At 39.6% G+C, this 15,308-nt stretch overlaps 1 protein-coding gene across 1 annotated transcript in view; it reads left to right on the forward strand.

The window, feature by feature from the left end:
* MAP6 (microtubule associated protein 6) overlaps positions 1-15,308 on the forward strand; it is an 86,964-nt gene that overhangs the window by 2,200 nt on the left and 69,456 nt on the right. The gene's annotated exons all lie outside the window — the stretch shown is intronic.

Genomic DNA, 15,308 nt, shown 5'->3' on the forward strand with positions numbered 1-15,308 from the left:
TTACTCACAGGATCTTTACAAATCACTCCCCTCCTTCCACCACTGGGACTAAGTCATTGTCCTTCTATCTCTTACTAGCTGTGACATATTGGGCAAGTTTCGTATCCTTTCTGGGCCTCAGTTTCTTATCTGTAAGATGTGATTGGTAATAGACATCTCTTAGGATTGTTCATGCTTTTATTGATTTAATATTAAATATTGATTTTATTTTTAGTTAATTATTATCAAATATTCAACATATTTTTAAATGCCTACTATATGCCAAGCACTGTGCTGGACATTGTGAGGATTAAACGAGATGATTCAGGAGAACAGCTGGTGCCTAGGACACAGCGGTAATTAGTATGTCTTGGTTCCGTTCCTACCTTCTACATGATGCCTTATTATTCTGATCCTACTTCCTAGATGCCTCCAGCCTTCTCTGCTATTGAGGCATCTTCTTTCTCTCTCCTTTCCTTACATGTTCTCCAGATGTCTCTCATTCTTTTGCCACCAAGAACCCCTTTTTCCAGCACACTTCATTCCTTGCAAATGAAAGCTTTCAAGCATGAAAATCTCTTTCCTTCTAGAATTTTCCCTCTGCTGCAGCCTCAGCCATTCCAGTCTGCTTTCTTGCTCTTCATCCAGCCAGTATATACTTCTGAAGTCTTAGCTTTCAATCCTGCCCTTATGTTCCAACCAACATCCATTAGCTAACAACACAGTTGACTCTGGACATGTAACATTGCATTTGGGGTCTCTCCAGGAAGATGTGTATGAATAGTAATGGAGCTAGAGGTGTTCAAAATGCAGCTTGTGGGGTCCTTTATCAAAGCCACAGCTTCCTGCTGTCTCCTTCCTGCAAGAGTGTGCAGTGGGGAGGACTAGAGAGTTAGTCCTTTGCCAAGACTCTGTATCTAGCCTCATGTTAGACTAATGTCCTTCTCCAGTGTCCTTCCAACACTCTCTCATAGGCTGAGGAAAGACTATCATCTTCAGACATCTTTCATGTGAAGAGAAAATCTGTCCTCCAGCTTCTACCCCTGCAGTTCTCTCTTCCTGAATTCCACCTCCCTCTTGGCACCTCTCTCTTGGTTTATTGCTGTCACAACAACCACACTGGTACCCCAGGAGTATAGCACTTCCTTTGAGCTCTTGGTCAAGCAAGGACATAGATCCTTTTCCTTGGTTAGCCATGAGAAGGTAGAATGTTCAGTATGTTTTTATGCTGCTGCCAAGTGGGGAGCAAAAGAAAAGAGGAGAAACAAGCAAGCAAGATACATAAAAAACAAAACCAGGATGTAGTTTTCTGGTTCTGCTATGGCTTTGATCTTCCTACCCTGAGAAACCCAAGTCTGGCCCAACATCATAGACTACTGGCCTGGCCTCTTCCTCTTCCTACTCTCATTCTAGCACCCTGTGGCAGGTGGAACCTTACTACCCACTGGCAGGAGCTATCTCTTCTCACTACTATACAGTCAATGCCAATCAAGAGAGATTCCAGATTCTTAAGCCTCCTTGGGTGATCCTGCTCAGTGTTGATTCCAAGTTGGCAGGACTTGCTTTGTTTATGGATGAGTGGCCTGTCAGTCGAGGAATGACCACATCCTTCAGATACAATACACCTCAGATTTGGGGTTGTACCTTGTTCCATATAGCCTTTTTCCTAAAACAACAACAACAACAACAACAACAGCTTAACTGTGCAGTAAGCTTGTCATGCTTCACGTGCCATGCTTCAAATTACACACAGACTGGAAATGACTGGATTTGGTGGGGAACAGCTATGCCCTCACAGCTGGTGAGAATGATTATTTTTTTTAGCACCTATCAATTCTATCAACCTGTCAAAAAAAAAAAACAACTTTGAGCACCTCAAAAAAAATTTAAATTTAGATCTGTAATAGTAATTATACTCATGACTTTGGGGGGCCACCATTACCATTTTGCTAGATAATCAGAAGGGTTTTGAAATGTTACGGGAATGAATATTGCTAAGAAACATCAATTTATTTAATGAACAATTTAAGTGCATTACAAATTTGATGTGAAATTTAGCATTTTTTTGCTCCAAAGGAAAAATTAACAAATAATTGAGAAATACACTTTGGCTTAAAGTAGTTCTAAAGAAATAAGATAGTCAATACATTAAATACACTGTAGAGATGGTTGGCAATTATAAGCTTATCTAGAAAGTTGATTTTCCCTCCCTATTGTCTCACATTCTTTTCCTTGCTATGATTCTAGGATATCTTTTGAATTTAAGTATGTTACACGTCCACTAGAGATGGGGCTTATGTCGCCTTAGAAGCTAAGTTGTGGCCCACTTCAATGATAATTTGATTTACAAACCCTTTTCTTCCGCCATTCTATATAAATTATGATGTACTTACGCCGTGGTGACTGGTTCATCTCATGGACTTTACAAATGACATCTGTCACATGGCATCAATGTGAACAGTCTGCTTAAAGAGAAAGGACACACAGTCCATCATGTAAAATAAACATTCAACATTCAGAATCATATACATGCTCATTGTTTTACTTTATAATTTACAGTCATAAGTAACATTAGATATCCTTTGACGTCATGATTTTGAGAACCCTTCCCTATCCAAAAGCTCATCTAATTCCCAATCCATTCATACTAGCCTGAGACTTTTGCATTCAAGTAGTATCTGAGATAGCTTTAGGATTATTCACAAACATGAGTTTGATTAATTTTTAACACATTCATTTTACATAGATGATATAAAATTGAGAAGCATGTCTTTATTATCATTTTTAATGCTAAGGATGGATTTCACTGGGAAGCCATTTGTGACTTTAGACCTGACGTTCTCAATTAGAAAATAGACGAGTCATAAGGAGGGGATTAAAATTCCTCTCCCAGTCAACCCTATTGCCCTGGCCATCAGATAATAGGGAAAGATAGGGTAGCAGCTGCTCCCTATAGAAATGCTAATGAGAAACTTTTCCTAGAAAAAACCAGCTGAGGTACCAGGAGGTACACAGGGTGAAATACTTGAAAAATGAGAGCAGTGACAAGGAAGTTAGAAAGAGAAGAAGCCTTCAATGTCTGCCCTCCAGCCTTGCATGAAGGTTACAGGGAGGCCCATCTGACTTAGTTTATGCTGTGCAGAACTGTCCCATTCCCCAACTGCCCATTTCCCTAATTTCCTCATTGGTCAATCCCAGCAATGCCTCAAGGTCAGTCTTGGTTACTGAATCCTACAGCAATGCCTTCCTAGATCCAGCCATTTTGAAATAATTTTTCTTCTATTCCCTTTTTAGTTTTTGAACTCTTATCATTGTCTGCTTGATTGTAAAATACTTTTGTCTATATCAGTCTCTCCCGCCAGGTCATGAACACCTAAAGAGAAGGCTGTATTTTGGTCACTTCTGGACCTCTCACAGCCTAGGTGCCATATAGGTTGTTGACTCTAATGGAATTTTTAGGGCTTGGTGAAAATTTTATTTATTTACCTATTGATAGAGTCAATTTCATTTAGTTGAATTTTTTTTTTTCAGAAAATGATCACCAAGTACCATGTACCAGACAAGGAGGTGGGGATACCAAATAAATGAGTCCTAATTTTAATGTAAGAAAATTGTGTCTTCCTCAGTCAAGTTAAAGTCCAGATCTTACCAGGTTAGCACTAGAAGCAAATGTTCAAACGGAGAAGGGCAGCAAACTTTATATACCTGACTCTGCATCAACCACCACCCAGGGCAGTGCACCTCAACCTTGGCCGCACATTGGAATCAGTGGAGAACTTTCAAAAGGCTGATGCGTAGGTGCCTTGCCCAGAAAATCTGATTTCATTGGTCTGGGGTGTAGCCTGGGCAACCAACTTCTTAAAAACTATCTCAAGTGATTCTAATGTGCAACTCATGTTATGATCTACTTTTATAAGTCATGGTTCTCAAAATTTAATACACAAAAGAATCACCTGGAGAGAGTTTTCCAAGATGCAGATTCCTGGGCCATATCCTCATACATACTAATTCAATGGGCTTAAAATGGAGCCCAGGTATCTAATTTTTAGCAAGCACTCTAGATAATTTTGATGCAGATGAATGCAGGCTTTACTTGGGAAAAAAATTACCTGGAGAGATTTACCATCTTTAAGCTATTGAGTTTTCCCATATGCAAACATGGCAAAGCTTGCCATTTATTTAAATCTTTTATGTTCTTCACTTACATATTGTAATTTTCTCCACAAAATTATATATACATATATACACATGTATACAGTTTTAAAGTTTTATTTCTGTATTTAAATTGTTGATAATCTGACTAGATTTTGTCTTTATAAATGGAGTGAGATGGGGATTGAATTTTTTCCCTATACGGAAAGTCAATCATCCCTACACTCTTTTTTAAAGCTTTACTTTTCCCCGATAACTTATGGTATCTCCTCTAACACATAAGGGTCACATGTCTTTAGATATTATTTCTGGATTCTCTGTTTTATTCCTTCACTCTGAGTTAGCACCACATTATCTTATCTTATTTTATTCTGAGCTATCTTTTAATTATTGCTCTTATTGTGAAGAGTTTATTATGTTTTCTAATTTATTATTGCCCATATGCATTAATTTTGGTATGTTAATCTTGTATTCATGAATCTTGTCACACTTTCTAATTAGTTTTTTTGTAGACTCTGCTGGATTGTCTGCGAAGATAATGTAAGTTTTTAGCAAATAACAATGTATCATCTTCCTTTCCAAGTTGCTTTTTGTGTGTGTGTGTTGCTCTGTTGGTTAGGGCATCTGGTGTGGTTTCAAATAGGAGGTGATAACAAACATCCTTGTCTTGGGATGTGGGAAAGTTTCTAAAGTTTTATCATTAAGTATGAGGTTTGCTTTATGTTTTAATAAGATAAGGTTAAGAAATTTCTCTTTATCCTAATTTGCTAGGGTTTCTAAAAATTAGTTGGCTGTTTAGTCTTACTGAATGCTTTTTCTCTTATTGAAGAATCAGCATCGAGATGATCCTATGATTTTTCTTTTTTAATCTGTTAGTAGATTTTTTTCCTGATACTGAACCATCTTTGCATTCCTGGGATAAATCTTGCTTAGATAAAAATACATTTTATTATGCTGAATTTGGTTTGCTATTTTTTGTCTGAAATGTTTGCAGGTATTCATAAATAAGATTGGCCTGTAATTTTCCCTTTCTTATATTGGTCTTAGACACTATTAGGGTCAAGGTTATACCTATAAAATTAGATGGGTAGATTCCCCTCCTTTTCAGTTATTTAAAACAAGTTTATATAAGAAGGGATGCTCCTTAAATATCTGATGAAATTCTCCTGTAAAACTTGCTGGATCTGTTGTCTTTTTCATGGAATTTTTTAAAAACTATCAATTCAATGCCTTTAATAGTGATTCACTTATCCAGGTATTATATTTCTTCTTGAGCCAATTTTGGTAATTTATTTTTTCTGGAAAAATGTACATTTCTTGTAATTTTATAATTTATTGACATAAAATTGATCATAGCATTATCTTGTGGATTTAAAAATAATCTCTACTTACCTGTTGCTGTGTCTTCTTTTTCATACCTAATGTTTATTTGTGCCTTCTATCTTTTTTTTCGGGATTAGTCTTGGTGAGATTTGTTTTGTTTTTTAGTTTTTTCAAAGAATAAAATTTTGATTTTTTGGAGCATCTCTTTTCTCAGTAAATTTTACTATTATTTTTACTATTCCCTTTTTTTTTTTTTTTATGCTCTGAGAGGTGGGCATAGGTCAGCTTATCAACAGCCTTATATTCCTGGCTAAGAAGTGTGGATTTGCTTTTATAGACAATAATGAGTCACTGAAAAAATCTAAGCAGAGTGACAACATGGTTTGATTCAACTTTTATAAAACTACCATTGACTGGCTAACCTGGGGAGATTAGAGAAAGAGAGGCCAATAAGGAGGCTATTGAAATAATTTGGAGAAAATGACAAAGCCTTAATCATGGCTGTGAGATTGGAGATTTATAACATAATATAGGTACAAAACAACAGATCTGAATGACCAGTTGAGATGAAAAGAAGAAGACATGACTCAGGATGACCCTTGTGTTTCTGGTTTTGGTAACTGGTAGTGATGCTTGTCTCTGGAACAGGGAATATAAAGGAGGAAAAAAAGTCAAAAGTGAAAGTTGGAGTACTTGTCAATATATAGAATTTGGGTTGTCTATGGAAAATCTAACAAGAGGTGTTTGAGGGTCAGTTAAGTACAGGGATCCGAAAGCTTAGGGAGAGGTCCGGGCTATAAATATAGATTTGAAAACGATCAGCTTGTGGGTGTTATGAAAGTAACGGGAAGAGGCAAAATTATCCATGGAAAAGTAGTAGAGAAAATTAACCAACAGAAAATGGAGCCATGGGGGATACATGTATTTGGAGTACTGACAGCGGAAGGGATATCCATGAAAAAGATAAAGGAGGAGTGATGAGGGGAGGGAAGAAAGCCAGGAGAGAAACTTGTCATGGAAACCACACACGAACTCAGCAGTGCTTTATGTTTGTTTGGACATTTTTACTGAGGAATTTTGTTAGATCATTGGTTAACTTTGTGTAATTAATTCTCAGATATACAATGCTGACCAAGACTAACCCACAAAGAAGATAAGATATACACAATTAATTCTTTGTTGCTCTCATAGGGAAAAATTGCATCTAATGCATATATGAACTTTTAAAAAATGTCAATCCATTAATAATTCTAAATCAACAATCACTAAGAATAATTCAATGCTCCAAATATAAAACTAAAATAAATCAACAAATGTTCATTAAGATTAAGGAGCTATTTCTAGAATGCTGTTCTGGCTTTACAGATTGTGTCTACTGTATTCATGTAAATAGGTGAGCTTCTCATTCTCTGCTGAATGAAGATAACTTCAACATGGTCCTGAATCAGCAAACTAAAAACTGTCTAGTTTCACCATTAATAATAATAATAATAATAATAGTAGTAGTAGTTAATTTAGTGCCTAGTTTGTGCCTGGCAGAAGGCTAGAAACCTTAGATACATTTTCTCCCTGAAATCTTTACAGTAGCTTTGCTGAAACTATGTGTTTACTTCCCTGTTAGAGCTTATGACCCCCACCTTGCTCTGTTGCCCAGGTAGGAGTACAGTGGCACAATCTCGGCTCACTGCAATCTCCGCCTCCTGGGTTCACACAATTCTCCTGCCACAGCCTCTCAAGTAGCTGGGACTACAGGTACTCACCACCATGCCTGGCTAATTTCGTATTTTTAGTAGAGACAGGGTTTCAACATGTTGGTCAAGCTGGTCTCAAACTCCTGACCTCAGGTGATCTGCTTGCCTCTGTCTCCCAAAGTGCTGGGATTACAGGCTTAAGCCACCACACCTGGCCCCTTTAGGTTTTAAGACTGTTGAAAGCACAGACTTTGTCTGTCCTTGCCTGTCTCTACACTCCGCAATTCCTCCATGTCATATTAATATGTACTCTCTTAATTCAGCTTCCATTCAGTAAATGTTTATTTGCGTCTATTATGTTGGGTCCTGGACTAAGTGCCTGGATGACAAAGTGGTCCCTGCTCTTAGGAGGCTTGTGTTTATTGGACATAGGCAAGTCTGCTGAAAAAGTTGTAGGTGCCCTGATAAAATGTCTGTGCAGGGCATGGTGGAGCACAGAGAAGAGACGGGTTAAGTCCGCCTGATTTGAGGGGTGTTGGGAAAGAGTTCAGTAGACAGGGTGACTAGTAGACTGAGTCTTGAGAGGTGAGTGGGCAGTAAATGGGAGAACGGATCAATTTGAGTAAAAGCACGAGAAGAGAAATCATAAGCAGTTCTGTGCGGGCAGAACTTGGAGGTATCACTGCATAAGGATAGAATGGCAAGTGGCCAAAGAGGGAGGTAGGCTGCGGCTGGCTCCTTTGTCTTATAAGCAACAGGAGAATCAAGGTTCAGTTTTAGATTTTAGAAAAAGTGACTTTGACAGCAGTGGGAAGAATGGACTGGAGAGACAAGACTGGGAACAGAGTCCAGGGAAGAAACTGCAGTCTAGGTGAGAGATAATGAAGCCCTGCAGCAAGAATAGTATGCAAGCAAGTGCTGAAAAGAATAGAATAATAGGGGCTAAATAAAGTAGGCAGAAAGGGAGAGGGAAGAGTCTAGGATGTTTCCAGAGTTCCTGCTCTGGATGTCTAGGGGGAAGATGGTATGTACTGAGCTTTATAGATAGCACAGTTTTGGATAAGTTGAGTTTGGGGTGTCTTTGGAAGGTCTACATGGAGATGTTCAATACAGAATGAAAATGGAAATTCATACTGCTGCTAAGGGTGTAAATTGGTACAATCACATTATAAAACTCTTTAGTATTATCTATTCAAGTTAAACATACATTTACCATGACCCAGAAATTCCATCAGTGAGCATCTACCTAACAGAAATGAATGCAGAAGACATGTATAAGAATGTTTATAGCATCATTATTAGTAGCAAAGTACTAGAACAGCACAAATGCTCATCAACAACAGGATACATAAATTGTGGTGTATTCATACAGCAGAATATTATATAGCAGGGTATGGAAGGCAGAATAATCCCCCCTCCAAAGATGTCCAAATCCTAATTCTAGGAATTTATGAATATGTTATCTTACATGGCAAAGTGGACTTTATAAATGTTGTTAAGCTATGGTCCTTGAAATTGGTAGGATAGCTTGGATTCAATTGGGCTGAGTGTAATCACAAGAGTCCTTATAAGTGAAAGAGGAAGACAGAAGTATCATATTAGGGTGATGCAATGTGACAAAGACTTGACTGGCAGTTGTCGGCTTTGAAGATGGAAGGCAACGTGCCAAGGAGTGTGAGCCGTTTCTAGAAGCTGGCAAAGGGAAAGAGAGTGTTCTCCCCTAGAGCTTCCAGTGAGACCCATTTTGGACTTTTGAGTAACAAAACTGTGAAATGTTAAATCTGTGTTGCTTCAAGCTATTCAGTTTGTGGTAATTTGTTGCAGTAGCTATAGGAGATTGATACACAGGGCTTACCAATTACTGACCAGCGAATTCTTTGCTGTGGGCCTGTGCTGTGCGTTGCAGGATGTCTAGAAGTATCCCTAGCCTCCATTCATTACACACCAGTAATATTTCCCACCCCTCTCCACCCTGAGTTGTGGCAATTAAAAGCATCTTCAGACATCGCCAAAAGCTTCCTCGTGGGTGACAAAATTGATCCTAGATACAAATGCACTTACTGAATGATTTCATTTATACGAAGTTCAAAAACAGGCAAAGTAATTGATAGTGATAAATGTTGGAATAATGGTAATCTCTGGGAGTCAGGTGGGTAAGTAACTCTCAGAAATACAGTGCTGACCAAGACTAACCCACAAAGAAGATAAGATGTATACAATTAATTTTTGTTGCTCTTGTAGGGAGAAATTGCATTTAATGCATATATGAACTTGCATATGTGCAAGTTGAGAAGGAGCACAGGAGAACCTTCTGAGGTGTTGGAAATGTTCTGTATCTTCATCTGAGTGGTGGTGACATGGGTTGATACACACAAACAATTGAGACTTATGGACTTTATTCTCTGTATGTTATACCTCAACAAAAAATAAGAAACAAAATACAAAAGAACTAAATTGAGACAGGAAGTAAATGAAAGGGAGAAAGGGCAGAACAGAAAAGAAGATAAAGACAACATCAGCCTGTTGGTGAGAATGCAACCCATTGACATTAGGGTAGGTGGGGGATAGAGAGGGTGAGAAGAAAAGAATGCTGAGGTCAATGGCCAATAAGCATTGACATCTCTGATATGGGTGGGAGGAGTCAGCAAAGGATGAGCTCCCAGTGCCTGTGCCTGCCTCTCCTGTCTGAAAGAGAGCAGGAGCATAGGCCTCACTGTGGTCTCAATCTCCCACCTCCCGTGCTGCTGGTCTTGAACATGACACACAGGAGCTACCCATGCTGTGTATTACATAATACACATTGTTATTATCTTTGCTATCCTTCCTTTATCCTAGCATAGTCCACTGTCAGTGGGTATTTGTTTCCAAACTGAATGAAGAGGCTTTTGCAGGATTAGGCCTGGTGTAACCTCTTTTGGTGGGAAAATTGTGTCCAGGCCTCAAGCCACAAAACTCACCACAAGTGCGTCCCTGAAACGATCCGTCCTCCACTGAGCTGTCCCCTTGTGGTCACTGTCCATTTTGTGCAATTACTTCAAAACGCTGGCCCACATCATGGCATATCCTAGAGTGCATAGTGCATTTTTGCAAGCCTCCTAGCCCTTAAGGATTGTTTCCTATTAAACCATAATAATTAGGCAAAAGGTAGATCAAGGCAGAAAGCAAAAGAGCAGACTGTTAGAAAGAACAGAGACATCATTGAGTTTCAACCTCATCTGCTGAGCATCTACTCTGTGCCAACTGCTTTAACATATCTTTTTCCATAAACTTCATAATGACCTTTTAAGGTAAACATCTCTATATTTAAAGGTGCAGAATAAAGTCAGGGAGGTGTGGGGACTGAGGTTACAGAAACAGTCACTGGCTGAGTGGGCTCAGGAATCTGCTTCTCCTCATTCCAGCCACAGCTGTGTCTTGCTTGTGCTGCTCCAGCAGGCCCCTGCCAAGTCCCCTCGTACTCCCCTAGTCCAGCATGCCATGCTTGGGAGGGCTGCTGCCATCTTCAACCTTTATGCTGTCTTTCTGGCCCCAACTCTGCTAAGCCCATACAATCTCCCTCCACTAACCTGTTTCTGCAGTGGAAAGCGGGTGGGTAGTCTCACCCCTCCTTGTCCTAAACTCTCAATGGATTCCCTTCTCCTCCAGGGCAAGGCCCAGGCACTTTGGCCTGCAGTCAATGCCTTCCAGGATCTGAGCTAGCTGATGCTTCCAGCCTTTTTGCCCACTGCTCCCTGCACACACTCGATGCTTTTTCTTGGGCGTTCTCAGCCCTGGCTGCACATTAAAATCGTATGGGCCTCAGCAGTTGCTCTGCCCAAATCACAGCCTACACTGGGCCCCACAAGCCCCACACTTAAACTACTGCTGGATTTTGCTCACAGTTTTTCCCCATGCCCTCCTCCCATCTTCATTCTAAATCCTTTCTATCCTTCTGGGCTTTTAGTCCATTGAGAAAGAGGCTTATACTATAAAAGCAGGGAATTAGGTTGGATTTATTTGATCCTAATTCCATAGTAATATTGCAGTGGGCTTAATATTATTTTTACTCAGAGTTCAATGCAACATCTTAAGAGCATGCCAAGGCTGGGACTCTAGGCTATGTAGATTCAAGGTGAAGAGCACATGAACTCTGTTTGCAGTAGATTGTTGTCTTTTGAGGGAGATAATATGGATTCAAGTATTGTATCTAAAAGCACCAGGCAGGTCCTGGTGAGAGTAAAAATTGGGAGCCAGAGTTCTCTAGGGGCGCAACTGTCAGAAAATTGCTGAAAGGAATGTTTGTATGAGTACTGGGAGGCGTCCTTGTGTCCTGTGAAGAATTTAGTGCCCATCAAAACAGGGTTTGAATCATGCATCTTAAACTCTGTGTGATCTTGGGAAAGCTTTGATTTTTCTCATCAACAGAATGGGGGTGATTACACAGTTGTGACTTCACAGAGCCATGATGAAGATGGGGGGAAATAATGCTTGTACGCTGTGCATACTCATCATAATAAGTGCTGGCTACTTTTATTATTATCACTGAAATAATGAAGTAGAGTAGATTACCAATGAACGTTTTTCATTTACTTATTCAGGAAACATTTATTGCATCTCAGATGAATCACTATTCTAGGGTAAACAGGTAAATTACATCTAGCCATTGTCCTTGAGGTGCTCCTGGTCTAGTGGGAGGAAGGCATATTTTGCAAAAGCATAGCAGTAGTAAGTGCAAGAATAGAAATATGCACAGGGTATTGAGGAGATGGAGAGGAAAGGGGGTTTCTGGTCTGAGTCGTGAACCACTTCCTGGCGGAGTGTACCTGTACAGTGTGTCAAAAGTGTAGGAGTTAGTTCCGTTGGGAAGGAAACAGATAAGGAACTATAAATTCCTTCCTAGAGGTATTTATCAATGAGATAAAAACGCAGAAGGGCACTTAAAAGTACAATACTTTCTTATAATTCCTGCTTGCCTCTGATGTCTGGCTTTATTTGGGACTTTGGTTACAAGTCCTGCTTACCACATATTAACTATATGATTTGGGGCAAGTTACTTAATCACTCTTCTCTGATTTTGTTTCCTTAGCGGTAAAAGAGAATCACTAATATCTAGTTGTCTAATATGAAGTTAGTTGTTGGAAAACTTAACATTCCATTAAGTCTGTTACTCCCTTACCTGTCTCATTTGCCATTGTACCTCCAGCACTTAGCTTAGTGCATGGTATTTAATAGACACTTAATATATTAATTAGTTGAACAAGTGAATGAATGATGTACATACAGTGCTTAACATAGTGCCTCACCCATAGTAAACACTCAATAAATGGCAATTATCCTCATCGTCATTGTCCCTGGTGGGTTGAGTACTACTTGGCTAATATACAGAGGTCCTTTGCCCTTCTCATTGCACACATTCTGAATTTCTGGGTAAAGAACCATTAAATGCTCAGATCAAAGATTTTCTATGAGTATTTTTAGTCCGTTAAGCATATCTGAGTCGCCATGTTCTAATCTAGCAAGTATGAATTATATGGAGAGGCCTGGCTTTTGACACTTTGTATACACAAAAATTCTTGGTTGCACGAGTGAAATAAGAATCATAAAATTAGAACTATAATGGAAGCAATTAGAAAAAAATGATTTTTAGCAAGTTTTAATTTGCTCTGAAAATGAATTCAGAAATGTTTCTGTGCTTAGTAAAGTGATGTTATCTAATTTTTGCCAAAGACTGGACTTGTGTGGCACCTAAGTGCCACGGGTCAGAGAATGGGTTAATTGTGTACAAACTTGAGAGAGAATTTTCCTCCTTGGATTGTGATGACTTGCCAGACAAATATCTGTGCCACTCTGACAGCATTATGCCTGCATCTCCTCAAAAAGCCCAGGGGCCCCGAGGATTTGGTACATTTCATGTGATTTTTCAGGGATGTACAAGGAAGTCCATTCAGTTTGCTCTCCTTGCGGGCAGAGCCTGGGCCTTGCCCTTTTATTCCTTTCTCAGGCCTGGCACAGAAGAGAGCTCAACCAGTGTTTGAAGAATGACACTCAGCGAGTGAATGGGTCCATTGCCATTCTTCTCAGAACTTCCTGAGGACCACCTTGAGTGAATCGCTGGGTTAAATACGCAATTCAGATCCTGAGATTCTATTTAGAGAGTACAGCAGGGGAAAAAACAAGGCATCATGGATGTAACACGAGTGGGAGAGAAGCAAGCAGAGGAGAAGGAGTAGGGATGGCAGTTGAAGTGTTCCTGCCCATAAGCAGAGCTGTGCCCCACAGCCTGAAGACTCGAGAAGACAGTATTGCCAAGGTTTCTCAAGATGGATTCACAGTTGTTTTCTAAATACCTATTTACTGTAGTATGTGTGTCAACACACAATTCTCCATCCTTTTAACTTACCACAGCCTTGCTGTGGCGAGTGTCTTCCTTCCTGGGGGTGAGCAAAGACATAAGTCACTGGTAGAAACAAGTCAGACGATCAGTTTGGAGTTTAGATCACCCTTCCAACACGAGTCAGGTTAGCTTTTCATTAATTATTTCTTCCTTTCCTGTCAGTGCATCAGTCAATTATTCATCCATTACACAGACATTTGTCAATCTCCTACTGTATATACATAACTTCCTGCCTAGAGGACACTTGCAGTGTAAGAGGGAAGGCAGCCATGGATGTGAACGCCTTAACTGTAGCAAAGTCAATTATGTTTTATAGGATGTCACATGCTTTTTGAGTAGAGGATATCAATTCTAACTTGAAAAGTCAGAGAAGACTTCAGAAATGGGGACAGCATCTGAGCTGGACCTAGAAGGATTAGCATGGTATCAGCAAGCAAATGATCAGGCAGGTAGGGAGGGAGGTGGCAGGTCCCAGCAGAAGGGACAGCTGGGGCATGGAGAGCTAGACATGCATGTGGAGAAACACAGATATTCCCATATAACAAGTGTTCCAAGTATAAGAAGTGACGTGGCAGGAGACAAGCTTTATAGCTTTAGTCTAGACCAGTAGTGGGCTAACTTCCTATAGAGGGACAGATAGTAAATATTGTCGGCTTTGCAGGCTAAGACACAAAATTAAGATTATTAAGTACTTAAATAACAAGAGAGAAAACAAATTTCCCCCAAAATTTTGTTGCTAAAATTCAAAATATAATAATAATTATCAAATATAATCTTTTATCATACAGCTCCACTGAATGAGAATAATTTTTTAGGGTAATAACATTTGAAGAATTGGGGTTCAAAGTTAGTGCTCCTTTCATCAGATTGATTGCAAACATTCATCTACAAAAACCATTCTTAGCTCACAGCTGAACAAAACAGGCAGAGGGCTGGAACTGGCTGGTAGGCAGTAGTTTGCCAATCTCTGATCTAGGTTATTGAGGACAGAATATTGTGTTACCAAGTTTCAGACTCTGTATTTAAGTAGCAAGTAACCGCCTGAACAGTGTGCATAGAATGCTTGTTTTAACTGTGCCTTATTAAGCACACCACTCATTCTTTGGAAGTGACATAGTCATTCTCTTGTTTCCCTACAACTGAGTAGCAACAGGAAGCCATGTACATGTTAGAGTCTCTTTGTCTTTATATATAATGGCTAACCAACCAATCTCTCATAGCTACCAAGAATGCAAGGTACAGGAGTCACCATTGTGAAATACTATCAGTCTCTGGCTACTATGACCATTTTTTGTATAGGGTTCCCTTAGGGGCTACTGCAAGGAATTAAAAAAAAATAGACAAGGGATAAGTGGTATTAAAAGTACACAGCGAGATAATCAACACGCCGGGATCTAGCACCCAAAAATAGCACAGAAGAGAGCTCTACCTTGAGGGACTGTTATGACACCTCACTGAAGCCCTGGTCCAGCATTCCTCCAGGGCTGGCCAAAATCAGGCTGTGAATTGGAGAGAGGCTTTGTGATTCTAAAAATCTAATCTAACAACACCATTCTCTGGGGAGCCTTTTAGCACATCATAGTAGTCCCAATCCAAGCTGTATTTGTGAGTATAAGATTCTTTGCAAGCGCTTGGCAGAATGCATTACTTTAGTCATTTGTTCATTCAATTCATATTTGTTGAGCTCTTCCTACAAACAAGACTCTGAGCTAGTCTCTGGGGATATGACTACGAAGTCCAGGGACTGGGACATGCTGATTTACTCTGTGTCAGCTCCTACTTCAACTGTA

This window comes from Saimiri boliviensis, chromosome 6, assembly GCF_048565385.1.
Source record: "Saimiri boliviensis isolate mSaiBol1 chromosome 6, mSaiBol1.pri, whole genome shotgun sequence".
NCBI lineage: Eukaryota > Metazoa > Chordata > Mammalia > Primates > Cebidae > Saimiri > Saimiri boliviensis.